Here is a 17,426-nt window from a genome sequence, read left to right on the forward strand (position 1 = left end):
CTGATATAAGATGGGATTTGTATTCCAACCTTGGTTATTTTCAAAAGACACAGTTGCTTAAATTCCCAGAAAGCATGAATGTCACACCAATCAGCTGTCAGAGCAATTAGGAGCACTAGTCTTAAGGAAGGAACCTGTCAGTACTAGTGGGGTGGGGCAGAGGGGCGATGCTAGGCTCAGAGACTGGCATGATGGAGGGCTATGTAACAAAATTACTTGAAGCACAAGCATATTGGACACACTTACTTCTGTGTCAGTGGATCCAGGCCTGTCTACCTTCCATCCACCTGCTGCTCACCCAACCTGACTGGTCCAACCTGACCAGGAGGTGGCTATCACTGGCCAGTGCCAGCCCTTGGCAGCATGCTGTGTTCCATGTAGCCTTCCAACCCCTGCAGTTTGGCTGTAGGGCCCTCGGATATCCTTTAGAGGTATCTGGAGTCCTTGTACCAAATAAGGGATTTTTTTTTCAATCTGCTAATTTGAACATTTCACAGTTGGTTTGCAGCCTCAAAAATTGTCTTGAGAAAATAAAGTCCGATGTTGTCTTTCATGATGTAGGAAAACTGATAAAAGCTACTGTGAGAACTTTGGCTTGAAAACACCAGTTCAATTCTTGGAACTATTCCAGATGTGACCACACCGTCCTACAATTGTTGTAGAAGTAGAGATACCTCTTTTTAATATCATTTAGAAGTGTTATTATTTCATGAGAGCTTTCCTGTAGATAATAAAAACTAATTAAATGTTGTTTTAGAAGAAAACTAAAATCACAGTCATGTAAAGACTGTGACAACATCAGTAATTTTCTTAGAGTAAAAGATTAAAAATACACACATGTACAGTTTCTCCATACCTTAAAGTAAATTTTACAAAAATCTGCAAACTCAAGGGCCCTGTGCAGTAGCCTAGTGGCTAAAATCCTCACCTTGCATGTGCCAGGATCCCATGTAGGTGCCAGTTTGTGTCCTGGCTGCTCCACTTCCCTTCCAGCTCCCTGCTTGTGGCCTGGGAAAGCAGTAGCGGATGGCCCAAAGCCTTGGGACCCTGTACCCACATAGGAGACCAAAGAAGCTCCTGGCTCCCAGCTTCGGATTTGTTCAATTCTTGCCATTGCAGCCATTTGGCAAGTGAACTAGTGGTAGAAGATCTTTCTCTTTGTCTTTCCTTCTCTCTGTAAATCTGACTTCACAATAAAAACTAAGCTAATGAATAAATAATCTTTAAAAAAATCTGCAAACTCAAAAGCATTAACAACACAAATCAATTAGATTTTTTGTTTCACTAAGATTTTCATGGTAGAATATGTGTAGATAAGTAATTCCTTTGGCATGATTCAGAAAAAAATTCATCCTTTCAAAATGCAGCTCACTGGGACAGGCATTGCAGTGCAGTGGATTAAGCTGCCACTTGGGACACTGGCATTCCATATCAGAGTTCTGGTTGGAATCCCAGCTCCTCTGCTTCTGATTCCCCTTCCTGCCAATGTGCCAGGAAGGCAGTAGATGACTCTTCAGTATCTGGGTCTTTACCACTCCCCTGGGGGACCCGGATGGTGTTCCTGGCTTTTGGCTTCAGTCTGCTTCACTTTTAGTCGCGAGCATTTAAAGAGTCAACCAACAAATGGAATGTCTTTCTCTCTGCATCTCTTCCCTTCTTTTTGTCAGTTTTCCTTTCAAGTAAGGGAAAAAAAACAAAAATTGCAGCTCACATTTTAAAATAAGTATTAAAAAGTGTTTTGTTGCAGAATATTGTTATGAAACAATTGACCACTTTAAAGAAAACTAATAAAATAAACTCATATACATATTATAAAATTAAGAAAACAAAACTTAGAAGATGCTTATGTGCCTCCAATCTCCCCAAAGAAGTAACTACTGATCTGAATTTTTGTCAAGTCATTTTGTTTTTTCTCACTTTTTTACTCACCTACATATTTCCTCCAAATACAGTATTTATTTTGACTGTTTAACTTTATATACATAGAATCACACATGTATTTATATGTGACTTCTTTTATGTATTCCAGTATCTCAGTAAATCTCACTTTATATATATTCATCCTAATTTATATACGAGTTGTTTTTGTTTGAGCAATCCTACAATTAATAGACTTACTTGCAATCCCAGGACACATGTGTGAGAGAGCCTCTCACACAAATAGATGTAGGAGTTAAACTGACATAAAAGATACGTAAGATTTCCAGCTATAGTTAAGTAGTAGACTATTTTCCAAAGTGGTTGTTCCCATTTATGTTCCACATGCAATAGATTAATTGCACCACATCCCCTCCAACACTCCAAATATTTTATTTTATTTCCAGTGAAGCAAATATGAAATTGTATCCCATAGTGGTTTTCATTTTTACTCCCTGACTTCCAATGAAGATGGGTATCTTTCCATGTTTGTGGCCCATTTATGTTTTTGCTCACTCAACAAATATTGTTTGAGTACTTCTGACATACCAGGCACTCTTTGGGGCTTTCTGTCGCTTTGAAGTGCTTGTATCTAAAAGTTGCCCATTTTTCTTTTGGGTCCTTTACTTTTTCAAAGGAGTCTTTATGTGTTCTGGAAACATCATTTCTTGGTTACATGTGTTGCAAATATCATCTCCAAGTTTGTGGCTTGCCTTTTTACCCTTCAGTATTTTCTGATGAAGAGAACTCTTAATTGTAATGTGGTCAGATCCTCTTCTTGGGATGTCTTCTGAACAATTTGGAGTTTTGCCTTAGACTTTTAAGACCTCATTTCCATTTGGAATGTGCTGTTACATATCATATGAGGAAGAGATGCCATTTCTTTCTTTTTCCCCTAAAGGAAGATTAACTCTCCTGGCACCATTATTGAATGTTCTACCTTTATCTGCTGATCTGCAATCTTTCTTTGTCATGAGTGATGTCCCTGTGTAAGGTGTTTCTGACATCTCCCTTCTACTTCATTGTCCCACTTGTCTTGCTCTATGCCATATCTACCATTCCAAGGCACTAATTATTCACCAGAAAAAAAACATGATGATAATTATTTTCAAAGTTAAATTTTCAGTGCTTAACAAATTAGTGTTATCTGTTATTATTTTAGTGGGCAACACATTTTAATGTTATTTTAAACAATCTGAAACTGTAAAAAAAAATTAGTGAATATTGAACAGAAATAGCCACTTTTTACATTTATTTGAGTGTCAAGGAAATTCCCATGACTGGTTCACTCTCTACCTGCCTGCAACACAGAGGACTGGGCTGGATCTTTCTGCCAGGGATGTAATCCCAGTCTCCCGCATGGGTAAACAGGAACTCAACCTCCTGGGCCATCACCACTGCCTCCCGGGTTCTGCACTGGTAGAAAGCTGGAATGAGGAGCTAGTGCTGGCAACCCAAGCATGCTGGTTTGGGAAGTAACTATTTTAATTGCCAGAATTAACACTTACCCCCGAAATATCCACTTCTTTTTGCATTTGATCTCAGTTACTCTGGCTGTTTAGAGACTTAAGAAATATTCATATTTACTCATTCTATTTGTACTTGTGGAACTCAGAAGCTAATGCCCCAAAGGTTGGTGCTTTGGTATGCTGAGTACCTTGAACTAAAGGAGAGCACAAGACCTCAGAAGCACAATCTTTTCTCTGACATTCTCCTGCCTTGATCTTTTCCTCTTTTTCCCCTTGGAGTTAGTCAAAGGAACCAGAATTTCTCTTTCCCAATGTATATCACAGAATTTAGAACTTCTGTGTCTCAAAGCAAGCCATAAAAGCTACAGAAGTTGGGTCCAATGTGACAGCCTAGTGGTTAAAAGTCTTCTCTTCACACGTGCCAGGATCCCATATGGTTGCCAATTTGTATCCCAGCTGCTCCACTTCCCTTCCATCTCCCTGCTTGTGGCCTGGGGAAAGAGTCAAGAATGGCCCAAAGCCTTGGGACCCTACAACCATGTAGGAGATCTGGAAGAAGCACCTGGCTCCTGGCTTCAGATCCGTTCAGCTCTGGTAGTTGCAAGCCATTTGGGGAGCGAACCAGCAGATTGAAGATCTTTGTCTCTCTTCTCTCTGTAAATCTGAGTTTCCAATAAAAATAAATAAGTCTTAAAAAAAAAACAAGAATGACACAGCAGGTAGCACAGTGCTGGGACTGTGGCAACTAAGATAATTTTTTTAAAAGCTACAAAAGTCACACCCTCCCTTCTCCCTCCAAGCCTCTCATTACATAGTGGTTCATTCCCACAGGATAAAAGAGTACTCCACAAAGAAGTCAAAAAGAATCTAAACAGAGAGAGCTTGCCAGGCTTCTTCCACTTCAACATATTGTCAATTGTTCATGCTTTTATTCAATCACACTTAGGCCAAGTTGTCCATTTTCCATCAAGCCTAAACAACAACAAAAATAATTTCCCCAGGTCTTTGGATCTTCATTTCTGAAGTCTCCTGTGTCATGTAAAACTTCAATTAAGTGAGTAGATCATACACTTTCTATTGTCACTCTGTCTCTTGTTACAGATATGTCCGCTGAGACCTTGAAGTGGGGTGAAGAAAGCTGCCACTCCTTTCTGCCCCACACCTGCTTCTGAAACAATTAGGAGAAGATGAAACTCTATAGATTCCTGACTTCTCCCTCCGCAGCCTTTTGGAAACGTTAAATGAAGGAAGCTTGATTTTGATCATTTCTTTTTCAGCTTTGAATTTTGGAAAAGAAAAATGAATAAAGATGCAAATTTGGGAAATATTTTCAGTGAGGGATCTGGAGCACCCAGTTTTCTACAGTTTGCTTTCATTGCTGAGTTAACCTGTTACAAACAACCTCAAAATCTTTATAAAAGAATTTCTATTGAAGGGTAGTCCATTTATTTTGAAGGGAAGGGCAGAGCTACATTTTAACTGTTATGGATACAAATGTTTCTTGCTGTGTTAGTCTTGGACTTCCACATAATACTTGATTCCAGATGTTCAATTGTTTTTTTCAGAAGCCTTGTTAAAGTGCCAGAGCATTAGATTTTTGAAGCCATTTCCAAACCTTAGTTGATTATCACAGCTTGCAGGAATCCCAACTTTCAAAGATCAGATTTGGCTTTCAAGTACATCAGCAGCTGTAAAAAATATGTGCAAAGGCACAGGTTCACAGGAGTAGGACCCAGAAGCCTTATATTTTAACACTGAAAATGCATTTCCTTTACTTCCTAGTTATCAGGGAGTCCATTCAGTTGTTAAAGTGTGCTACATTTCCTTGTTTCTTCCAAAGACAATAGTAGCCTGATGATGGTAAAAGTCATATAATAAGACCATCTGTAAATTCTACTATGTAATATTACAGAATGCTCAAGTTTAAATAATGGCATTGACTCTCCCACCAAAATTGTCACGCTGACGCAAGTGTTTTATATTTTATAGTATACTTGTATTCCTAGACTACATTAGTGAAGTAACCTTCCCTCAAACTATCTGATGCACACTATTTGCACTCACCTCTCCAGGTTTCCTCATTCCCTAGGGAACAGTTTTGTGTTTTTCACAGATGGAAAGTCCTCTCAATGGATGTACTCAATATGATGAGGAAGGAAGAGGCAGAATTTGGATGAAAGCCAAGGACAGTGTCCAAACTACAGCACACCCATTAGAAGTGGACAAGAAGGGAAAACTTCTCAAATGGAAGCAATAATCAAGCAAACACACAGAACAGTGATGATCAGAAGTACAGTCTCTGGGGGCGGAGGGAACTTGCCCTGAGCTAAGAACACTGCAGTATGTTATGGGGGAATGGCTAGAAGAGGATGATGGAGAATGGGTAGTATAGTACTGAAAGTTAAAGTTCAGTGTGATCCAATAGTGACTGATAATTTCTACACTCATTTGTATCCCTCCACAAACAGCATCTAGCATAGAGCAGTGGACACCACACTCTATAAATTCTTGCTGTCAGATGAAGCTGAATTATAAAGGCAGTTTCTGGTAAATGAGATACTATTCCAGGCTTTAAAACTTTCAAATGTTTTAAATTGATTTTTTAAAAATATATTCCATTTCCTGCTATTGGCACTATGCCTGGAATTTGGTATATTTAGGGATTAAAAGAAAAAAAAAGCCTTCTTTCTCTCCTGAATTCTACAACTATGTTTGACCTGGGTGGGATAATTGAAAAGGAAGCCTTAATGATATCAGTGTAGAAAATTCCTCCAGCTTAGTGGAGGCTGGCGGCAGAGGGCTTCTTCTTCTTTTATCCCTTTTTAAGTCTCTTCCCAGCCCTGGGTTGGCCTCCATGGTGCTCAGGCTGAAGTGTCAGCTGATCTTTCTGTGACTTCTAAAGATTCCTTCTTTTCAGAGCAGAAGCCAGCTGGACCAGAACACTTCTAAGGAATCTGGAGCAGCAGAGCCAGCAGGGAGCCTCAGAATGACAGTGAAACCCAAAGTTGAGCCTCCTGTGGCTCAGCAGTTGTCATCATGGCAGCTTTCAGGAGCTGCAGATGTCTCTTTCACAGTCTTTGTGTTTAAGGCCCAATAGAGTTAATTGTCTGCTCTCCTGGCATCTGGATTTAGACAGATGTATGCTGAGCAGCCATTTTGCTAAGGGCAGGGGATCCAGTAATGAAAGACACAGTTCCTGTCATCAGTGGAGCTCATGCAGCTAAGTGAAGGAGAGTGACAAGGGCTGCACAGCATGGCAATGTACACAGCATCAGTCCTCACACTGGGGCCAACATTGACTGTGTCAGGCAACTGAGCATCTTACTTCAGGCAGCTCTGTAATCTCTCTGATTGTTTTCCCAGTGACAGTTCTTCACTTTGTCCTACTTGACCTTAGCATTTGTACTTTATTTTTAAAATCTTAATCTAAGGCTGTTTACTACAGTCATTCGACTTGTTTATTTAATTTTGGAAATTCACAGCAATTTATTGCTATTTCCTAGACACCTGTTTCTCGCAGATGCCACTCACGAGTTTCATGGATGGTAGTGGATGGATGTTTTCAGATGCTTTCCACTGTGTTGTATGATGCTGTAATTATTTGTGATCTAGACCAGCTCTGGCTTCTCTGAGTCATTGTCAAGCAAGGCCTGTGACCACTGTCAGTGGACCTTTGAGCTCTGGACTTGAATACAGCTGGCACTCAAAATATCCTGTCAACTCCCACCCTCCTTTCATGGTGATTTTTATAGTGTCGTCCTCCCTCCTTCCTACTGCCATCACCACGATGCCTGTTCTTTGTTGGTCCATATTCTAGAAGCAATCAGATCGTTCTCCTTGGCCTACTTACTTTGGTGTCTTAGCAGAGAAGTATGCCCTTAGCTATTTATGAGAAAAAGTTAATTTAAAATGAGAATCGAATTACTCTTACAACCAGGTCATTGCAACCACTACAACATTATCTTCTAAAAGTTATTTTCCCCTGACTGTAAGCAACTGCCTATGGTGCCTTGTATTTAAGCAAGTGTTACATTATTAAAAGAAAAGCAGCTAATAGCTGGTGGGCATTCTGGGCCTGGTTAATGTCAAATTTGTGCTAACTATACCAGTATGCCAGCATGGTTGCCTATTGTTATTATTTTTTTAAGTAAGTGTGGAGATGGGGAACACTGAGCAAGGACAATCACCCTCTCTCCCAGATAGGGGTGGAAAGGATGCTGCAGATAGCCTGTAGAAGGGTATCTGGGAACATACTGGAGCTGGTGTGAATGAAAGCGTGTTTGATAAGGGAGCAATGACTTCTGGACACTTCCACAGACTGGGGCATTGCACTCACAGGAAGGCGATAGAGCTGAAATCAATTGGCTTGGAGGGGGCAGCCAGAGGACAAGTCTGGGTCAGGCCAAAGCACCTGCCTAGGTGGTAAACCTCGGCTGGCCTACCTAGCATTGCCTGCTGCCTGTTCGCATACACAAAAGCTAGGTGGGGCAGGCATGCCTGGCTGGGATAGGCTGCAGTGTCCACTCATAATTGTTGGAGCAGAGGTTGGACCACATTAGGCTAGACCATATTATCAACTAGAACACAAGATAAATGGAGCTGGGGGCAGATTCTCTAGGGAACTTGTGGACCTGCCTCTGGGACTGCAGTACCCATGGGTTTGTGGATCAAGAGCTGGGCTGGTGATAGGCTAAGTCTAAGAACTCACCTAACACTTGCAGGAGTTGGAGTTTGGAAGAGCCAGGCTAGCCACCCACTGGCATGTGTATGGCTGGGTTTGGGGGTGTTTCAGACTGGGCTTGACTCCAACACCTGCAGGTGTTCATGAGAGCCCTAATTGGTGTGGGACAGGCTGGACTAGGCTGTGGCAACCACTGATTCACATGAGATCTGAATCTGAGGGTAGGTCAGCTGAGCTAGGTTGTAGCATCATCAGTAAGAAATGGAAGGGGTGCTGGCAAATTAGACTATGCTGCTGGACCCACCAGTGAATACCAGGACTTGGGGCCAGCCATGCCAGGCTGGCTGCAGCTCCCACTGGCACACATGAGATTCTGGGTTGGGGGCAGGCCTGGTATAAGAACTTAGGAAACTCCCCTACTACCCCACAGCTCTCTTTTGTGGAGCACAGGTGCCAGGGTTGGGGGCAGTCCAGGCCAGGTAAAGCTCCAGCACTCAGTGTTTGTGTGGACCTGAGCTGGGGACAGGTTGGGCCAGGCCTTAGAATCTGCTGGCAAAAATGAGAAGCACAATAGGGTGTGAACCACACCAGCTGGGAGACTGTGAGTGGGCCATACCAGTCTGGATCAAAGCACCCACGAACACGTGCAAGGTCCAGGGTGAATAATGGGCCTTCTGGGAAACTCTGGGGATTTCAGATTTCAGGGGCTCCCTTGCTGGGACACTGCTTCCACTGGTGAGCTTGAGAGCAGGGATTGGGGGAAGGCTTTTTTTTTTTTAGACAGGTCAAGCTGGGCTAGGCTGTTACACCTAGGCTCATGTACACCTAATTTGTGCATGAGAATCACTATGGGTTAGGCCAACTTGGCTAGGCTGTAGCACTGATGGCAAATGCCAGGACTGTATATGAGTTATGTCAGCCTGGAACAGAATAACCACTGGCAGGCTGGAATCCAGGTCTGAGAGCTGGCCTGATAGGGGAACTGTGGGCACTTCCCTGTTGGGCTGCAGCTCCCACTGGTGAGCATGACAGCCATGGCTGAGCAAAAGAGTGGGATCAGATGTGTATGAACTAGGATAGGGTACATCACATGCTGGGCCATGCAAAAACTGCGGCTTGTTGCAGGCTATTGAGAGCTGCCCCAACTAGGCCACAGTACCTACTATGCATGAAGACTGGGCCTGTGGCAGGCTGAGCTGGGTTAGGCCACAGCACCCATCAGTTTGTGTGAGATGGGGTTAGGGGTATAACTGACAAGACAGCTGCATCCACCAGTATGTGGAATGTCCATCGGCTGGTACAGGTGACAGACTGAACCTGGCCCTGCACTGGCTGGCCCACACGAGTCAAATCTGAGGTTAGCCCAGGTCAGATTCCTTGGAGGAATCCCCAACCAGATGCCTCGACTCAAACACCAGTCACAGGGAAAATCATAATACATATGGTTCAACCTCGACGTGCATGTGTTTGGACTAGGTCTCCTCAGTTGCTGATCCCTGTGCAGCAGTCAGCATGCCCAGATGTACACAGAGGACATGACATCCAGCTCATCTAGGCCAGCAGAGGATGTTGAGTGCCTTATCAGAGGATAGAAAACAGAACAGGTTGGACATTTCTCCTGGGCAAGCTTGGCAACATGTTCCTGGACTGTGGATACACTAAGTTTATTGGACGTGGTCAGCCAATAGACCTTAGAAAGACTTTCTCAACCCTGGTGCAACTAAGCTGATAACATCTCAGAAGTATTAAAATCACTCAAGTAACATCCTTGGAATACTCTTTTCCACAGTTGGGTCTCTAAGGCATGACTGTCCCCCATCCCAACGTGCTGGTGTGGTTTGACATTGGGAGTGCTCTCTCCTCTTCCCCATTGTGGATACACAAGAAAAATGGAAACATTTGTTCCACCCACACTTTCCTCCATGCAGAGACCCATGTGGGCATGGATCGCCCTGAACTATATAAACAATGTTAAACATACATTTTAATTAAATTTTAAAAATAGAAGATACAAAGAGAAACCAAATTAACCTGTGCTATTATAACCAAAGACTTAATATTTGTATCATCAGAATCAAGAAAAGGATAAAGAGGGGATTAAAGCTTCCCAAATTTGACAAAAAAATCAGCTCCTGGATTCTAAAAGTTAAGTGAATTACAAGTAAGATAAACGTAAAGAAATCCACACCAAACAGTATCACAATATCACAAATTTTTGAAAACTAAAGATCAAAAAACAAAAAAGAAAAAGAAAAAAGAAGAAGTCTCGGAAACAGCAAAAGAGATACGATAACTAATTCACAAAGAGAAAAATCATTTGAATAAGAGCAGATTTCTCATCAGAAACTGTGGAGACCAGAAAGAAATGGCACAATATTTTTCAAGTGTAAAATAAAAAAGAACTTTCAACCTAGCAACCTAAATCCATGAAAATATCCTTGAGAGATGAAGTGAAAATCAGAGCTTTCTCAACAAAGGTATGGAAGAATTCAACACAACCATGAACAGCATATAATCCATATTTATAAAAGATCCAACAACTGCAAAAAGTACACTCCTTCTGAGTATCCACAGAACAAGCAGTAAGAAATACTTAACTTAGTAATCCTGGGCCATAAAATGTAAAATAATTTAAATTACACATAGTATTTTTTATGATCACAATAGAGGCAAGCTTAAAATTAATAATGTAAAGATAAATAGAAAAGTTTCAAACACTTGGAAAGAAAACAATACACATTTAAATAATCAGTGATCAAAAAAATATCTAGAGGGATAGTTAAAATGCATTGAAATGAATGAAAATGAAGGTATAAAATATCAAAATTTGTAGGATACAGCTAAAAAGATGCTAAGAAGAAATCTCTGAGCATGGGCTTAGCTGTGCCTCACACATTTTTATTTGAGACTTCTTTTCTTTTTACATAAGAGCTTACATAAGAAAAAATGAAAAGTCTAAACTGAATAATTTAAGTTGTCACATCAGGAACATAGAGTAAGAGGTACAAAATCACCCTAAGATTATGAGCGTGGAAGAAAAAAAAAGATAACAACAGAAGCCAGTTAAGTTTGTAATATTGTCTCAACCTCAAACAGCCTATCTCACATGCAATCAGATATTGTGAAGTAACCAACGAACCAACAATAAATGTGAGTCAGACTGCTTATGATCTATATCAAAGAATTGTAAAACCTAATATACTTTTAATACCCTATGTAATAAAAATAAAATAAATCTTAAAAAAAAAAAAAGATTTAAAAAAAAAAAATACCCTATGTTGCCGGAGACCAGCTCTGGCTGAGGTTCGGAACTCGTGAAGGGTGCGTGGAGTCGGCGCAAAGAAAGAGACGGACCACCAGAATTCCTTAATGATAGTGGACCATGCAATAAAGCCATCCGCTTTATTTATACAGAATCCGTCAAACTCTGGCTCAGACTTTTTACGTCATGATCAAGTAAGTGGGTGTTACTACGGCTAATTCTGCCGTATGTATCACCTAAGGCAAGCTCAATCAGTAACACATTCCTCTTGAATCAGCTAAGGGAGGAATGTGTCCGGAGGCAGGACCCAAAGATCAAAGAAAGAGGGAAAGAAAGGGTTTCCTCTACCTCTGGAGAGTTAGCACCCTTGATTAGCATAAGATCAATGGAAGAGAAAAGGCTCTAACACAGGTTCCCACCACCTGGGGATGGAACACCCTTGATTAGCATATGGTCAATAGAGAAGGAAGATCCTAAGCATAGGTTTCTGCTATGCCTCTGATTAGCATAGGATCAAAAGGGGGAGTTAACACCCCTGATCAGTATATTGCCAATGAAGGCAGCTGTGACAGCAATTGGTAAAAACCTTTTTGCTAAAAGCAATATCAGCAACATCAACTTTCAAGCTCGCATAGATACTACACGTTAACCTGCAGGGGCAGACAATGCCTAGATAGATTATTGGAGACTCAGTGGGGAAGTCCGGTGTCCAGCAATGGGAGCGGACTGCATTCAGGTGGTCAAAGCGATATCCCAGAGCCCTGCCACAGTGGGAAGTTCCTTGCGGCCCTGCCTACAATGGAACAATGCTCTTCACACCTTCCTGTCTTCCATATCCATCACACGGACCCCAGCACTATGTTATTCCGTAATGGGGTGGAAGAGCGGAGAAATCTTTCACCACCCTAGAAAGTGTGAGAAAGACGTGAAATATTTCTCTGCACACCCCTCCTAAAACTCTTCTGCACCTAAACTGTTGACATATGTCTTGTTGGAGTTATAAGTCAGGCTAGACTACCCTAAAAAAAGCCAGGTTTAGCAAAATTATGCTTCAATGCTATAAAAGGCTAAATATTATAATGAAAATAGACACAAGACAGCTGAACAGTAATCTATAGCTATTTTAAGATGTACAGAACCCATTGTACATAAACTAAAATTGAAATGTCAATGAAGTAGTCACAGGATGTGGTTAAGAACTTGCATTTATTTTTAACATATTGGTTACTCAATAATATGTCAATTAATTCCATAACGTTATAAATTGTTGCTGATGTTATTTGGAGCTTTTAATTAACTGGGATGATACTCTGCTGGCTCTACCTTCAGACCACAGAAGGTCTCCCTAAGAAGTTGAACTTAACTGGACAATAAGATGCTGGACTCTATGCTTGGTATATGCTTGCAATGAAGGAATCTCAACCGAACTTGAACTGTGGTTATGCAACAAGGTGGAAGAATCCACCATGGTGGGAGGGTTTGGGGAGGGGTGGGGGGAGTCCCAGTACCTATAAAACTGTGTCACATAATACAATGTAATTAATAAATAAATTTTAAAAAAGAAAAAAACATTTTAACAACAGTGGCTATTTCAAAACTATGTGCAATAAATTTAATAAATTATCCCTAAAAAAAAAACACAAATAAACACCCAAAAGAAATAACAGAAAGTTGGTTCTTTGTGAACAGCAACAAAACTGACAAACTTTTAGCAAGACTGACAAACAAAAAAGAAAGAAAAGAGAAAATGTCAAGAGTAAAATAGATATAGGGGATTGGCACAGTAGTACAGCAAGCTAATCCTCTGCCATTGGCGCTGGCATATAGGTGCAGATCTGAGTCCTGGCTACTTCACTTTCAACCCATCTGCCTGCTAATGGCCTGGGAAAGCAGGGAAGGATAGTCCTAGGCTTTCAACTCCTGCACTCATGTGTGAGACCAGGAAGAAGCTGCTGGCTCCTGATTTCAGATTGGCTCAGTATGGCTGGGGAATGAACCAGCAAATGGAAGATCTCACTCACTCTTTGTCTCTCCTTCTCTCTGCAAATTTGTCTTTCAAATAAGAATAATTTTTTTTTAAGAAATACGATTTAGGAGGTTATGTAGACAGAACAGAAGGGGATCTGGGGCAGTGGGGCAGGAGGATAAGAGGAATATCCTAGTCCGGGAGACCCCCAGAGGCCCCCAAGGGCTTTTGCTACAGAAGCAGTGGATACTTCATCAAGGATTGTCAGTATGGGCACCAAAGACCATATCCTACTGCCGAAGAGATCACAGGGAATTTGGGTGACACCCCCCCCCCCCCAGGCCCAGAACTCTGAGGTCAGTCATTTCCTATCAGATTTCCCTCAAGGGATTGAAGCAACCCAGTACCCTCCTCATAGGGACTGGAGACATTGGAACAATAGCCAGGAGCCCCAGGTAGTTCTCAGAGACAAAACAATTGTAAATTTCCTTGTGGACTCAGGAGAGGAGCTTTCTCTCCTCTTTGCTTAGTTTCAGCTTTGGCTCCCCATCCTCTCTTTCACTGACCATCAGGGTTGCTCAGGAGCCCCGAAATTAGCTCAGACAGAGACTAATATAGAAAGTTTTGAACAGACAGGAAAAAGTTGGCTGGCCTATAATTGCTCAGCCTGTACCTTACTGATCAGGCTCCTGATTTGGCTTTTCCTAGACCTCACTGGGTAGGATGTAGAGTTCAGTCATTCCTCACTTGCTAAGTTATTGGTGGTTTCTCTGCTCACCTGCCTAAGACTTTTCTACCCTTCAATCATTAATATATGGCTTGTTAGAGTTATAACTCTGTTTTCATTATCCTAAAATGCATGAAGTTCTGCAAAATCTTGCTTGAATACTATAAACTACTAAGTTCAAATAACATAAATAAATAAGATTTACTACAAACTCTGAAAACATATAAAGAGTAATACAGTAGTACTACAAATAATTCTACACTCAATAATATGAAAGTTTGGGCCAGCACTGAGGCTTGTAAGATAAAGTCTCCACCTGCAACACCAGCGTTCCATGTGGGCACTTATTCCAGTTCCAGCTGCCCCACTTTTTTTTTTTTTAAGATTTTTTTTTATTGCAAAGTCAGATATACAGAGAGGAGGAGAGACAGAGAAGATCTTCCATCCATTGATTCACTCCCCAAGAGGCTGTAATGGCTGGAGCTGAGCCAATTCGAAGCCAGGAGCCTGGAGCCTCCTCCGGGTCTCCTGCACAGGTGCAGGGTCCCAAGGCTTTGGACTATCCCTGACTGCTTTCCCAGGCCACAAGCAGGGAGCCGGATATGAACTGGAGCCACCAGGATTAGAACTGGTGCCCATATGGGATCTTCGCACGTGCAATGTGGGAACTTTAGCTGCTAGGCTCCATGCCAGGCCCTAGCTGCTCCATTTTCAATCCACTTCCCTGCTAATGTGCCTGAGAAGGCAGCAGAAGATGACCTATGTGCTTGGGCCCCCGCATTCACACGAGAGATCCAGAAGAAGCTCCTGGCTCCTGGCTTTGGAACAGCTTAGCTCTCGTCGTTGCGGTGCTTTGAGAAATGAACCAGTAGATGAAAGATCTGTCTCATCTCTCTGTAACTTCTTCAAATTAATTAATTATGTAATAAATTAACAACCTTTAAAATACGAAAATTTACATGAAATGGTGCTTGAAAAACATAAACTACTACTAACTCACTCAAAATTAAATTAATAATTTGTATGACCCTTTCAGAGAAATCTAATTCATATGTTAAAAGAAATTTCCCTGGCACAGACTGTTTTATTGCAAAGTTCTGCCAAATGTTTAAAGGAGAATTAGTGCCAATTTTACACAATCTCCTTCAGAAAGAGAGGACAGAAAAAATTGCAATTCATTTTTATTAAGCTAGCACTATCCAAATATCAAGGCCAAATATAGTAGTTCAGACACACAGAGAAAACTACAGAGTAACATGCTTCATAAAAATAGGCAGAAATCCATAAATTGTTAACAAATAGATTTCAGAACTAAGTAGGAAGCACTAACAGCATAGTCAAGTCAGCTGATTCAATACTTCAGAATATATCAACATAGTACACAATATTAGCAAGGTAGGTAGAGAACAAAATGGCAAGACCATATTAATTAATACAAAAAAGCATTTTAGAAGATTCAATACCACTCATCATAAAAACTCTCAAAAATATCAGAATAGATGGGAATTTTCTCAGTTTGATATAAAGATGAGCTTTAAAAAACTTACAGATAATATTACACTTAGTGATGAAAGAGTCAATGCATTCTTCCTAACAGCAGGAACGCGGGAAGGACATTCACTACACTCCTCACTACTAAACAGCAGAGTACTGAAAATCCTATTGACTGCGATTTAGCAAGAAAAGAAATCACAGCATTGTGATGTAGCCCATCAAGCCACAACCTACATTCAGTGACATTGTATATGGCCTCCTGTTAGAGTCCCGGTTGCTTCACTTCCAATTCAACTCCCTGCTAATGTGCCTGGGAAAGCAGCAGAAAATGGCACAAGTGCTTGGGCCCCTCCACCCACGTGGGAAAACTGGAAGAAACTCCTGGCTGTTGGCTTTTAGCAGACAAAACTTTGGCCCTTGAATCATTTGGAGAACTGAGTCAGCAGATGGAAACCTCTCTTCTTTTGTCTCGCTCTCTCTTTCTCTCTTTCTCTGTAACTCTACCTTTCAAATAAATGAATAAATTTTTAAACAAAAGGAAATAAAAGGGATACCTACTGGAAAGGAAGAAGCAAATCTGTCCCTACTGACTATACAGAAAATTCCAAGAAAACTACAGCTACCTCTCAAACACTCGTACAACTATGAGTTCAACACAATTATAGAGTACAATAAAACAGACAAAAATAGATTGATTCTATATATTAGCATTGAACACATGGACATTGAAATAGAAAACACAATACTATTTACATTGCTTGAAGATGTAGTAGCTACAGGAAAATTTATAAAACACATAGATGATGTGCGTGCTGAAGTTATAAACTACTTCTGAAAGAAATCAAAGATCTAAATGAATACATGCACATGGGTTGGAAGATTCAATATAGTAAGCATGGAAGTGTACATTTAACTTAGGAATTAAGACATCACCTGAAGTGCTCACATTACCAATCAAAATGGGGCAAATTCTAGCCATGCTCCAGACTCCGGATTTCTGTTAACTTGCACCCTGGAAGGCAGCAATGATGACTCAAATAGTTGAATTCCTTTCACCCACGTGGGAGACCTGGGGTGGGCATTTGGGGGAATAAATCAGTGGACAGGAATTCCATATATGTGTCTATTTCTCTCTCTCTCTCTCTGTTTCAGCCTCTGATACACACATAATAAAGAGTAATTTCAAATAACAAAGAAGTTCATTTTTTTAATTCTCTGTTTTCAAAGACATAGGGAGGCATAAGATAATTCCTATTAAAATCTCAGGACTGTGGGCAACATTATTCTAAAATTTAAAGGGAAAGGCAAAGAAAAGAAACAATGACTAAAACAAGCCTAGAGGAACCAGTGTACTCAATTTCAACATTTATTAAATAACCAAAGATGTGAAGATTATAAGGTATTGGTGGAGGGACATATACAAATCAGTAAAACAACATCAAGAACTCAGAGATAAAACATATAAATATGTCTAATTTTGGGCAAAACTGCAAAAGTAATTCAATGGAAGATGGATGGCCTTCTCAACAAGTGGTGCACAGTAAGTGGACATCCACAGGCAAAAAAACTAAACCTTGACCTAAATCTCATACTTCATATACAAATGAATTCAAAATGGATTACAGGTTTAAATGCAAAACCGTAATACTTTCGGAAAAACATAACAGTATATCGTTACAACCTAGACTTTGGCAAAAAATTTTAAACTTGAGCCTGAATCATGATCCATAACAGGAACTGATAAATTCAACTTCAGAATTAAAATCTTTACTCACTATGTAGAAAATAAAAAAAAAAAAAAACAGATTTCAAAATGGAGGAAATATTGGCAATCCATATATTCCATTACTATCTAGAAGTTTTGAAGAACTCCCAAAACTTAACACTAAAACAAAACAAAACAACAACAA

At 40.7% G+C, this 17,426-nt stretch overlaps 1 protein-coding gene and 1 long non-coding RNA gene across 4 annotated transcripts in view; one reads left to right on the forward strand and one right to left on the reverse strand.

Annotated features, from left to right (window-relative positions):
• Nucleotides 1-17,426, forward strand: part of LOC131478560 (uncharacterized) — a 217,982-nt gene that overhangs the window by 163,380 nt on the left and 37,176 nt on the right. Inside the window, exon 3 of one of the 2 annotated variants that reach the window (XR_009244549.1) lies at nucleotides 4,488-4,603. The exons of the other annotated variant lie outside the window; for it this stretch is intronic. This is a non-coding gene — a long non-coding RNA (uncharacterized LOC131478560). Of the gene's footprint in view, nucleotides 1-4,487; nucleotides 4,604-17,426 lie in introns of those variants that run through there. 2 annotated transcript variants of the gene reach the window in all.
• The window catches only part of DDAH1 (dimethylarginine dimethylaminohydrolase 1), a 281,329-nt gene that overhangs the window by 115,136 nt on the left and 148,767 nt on the right, over nucleotides 1-17,426 (reverse strand). The window lies entirely within an intron of this gene.

Source organism: Ochotona princeps, chromosome 2, assembly GCF_030435755.1.
Source record: "Ochotona princeps isolate mOchPri1 chromosome 2, mOchPri1.hap1, whole genome shotgun sequence".
Classification (NCBI taxonomy): Eukaryota; Metazoa; Chordata; class Mammalia; order Lagomorpha; family Ochotonidae; genus Ochotona; species Ochotona princeps.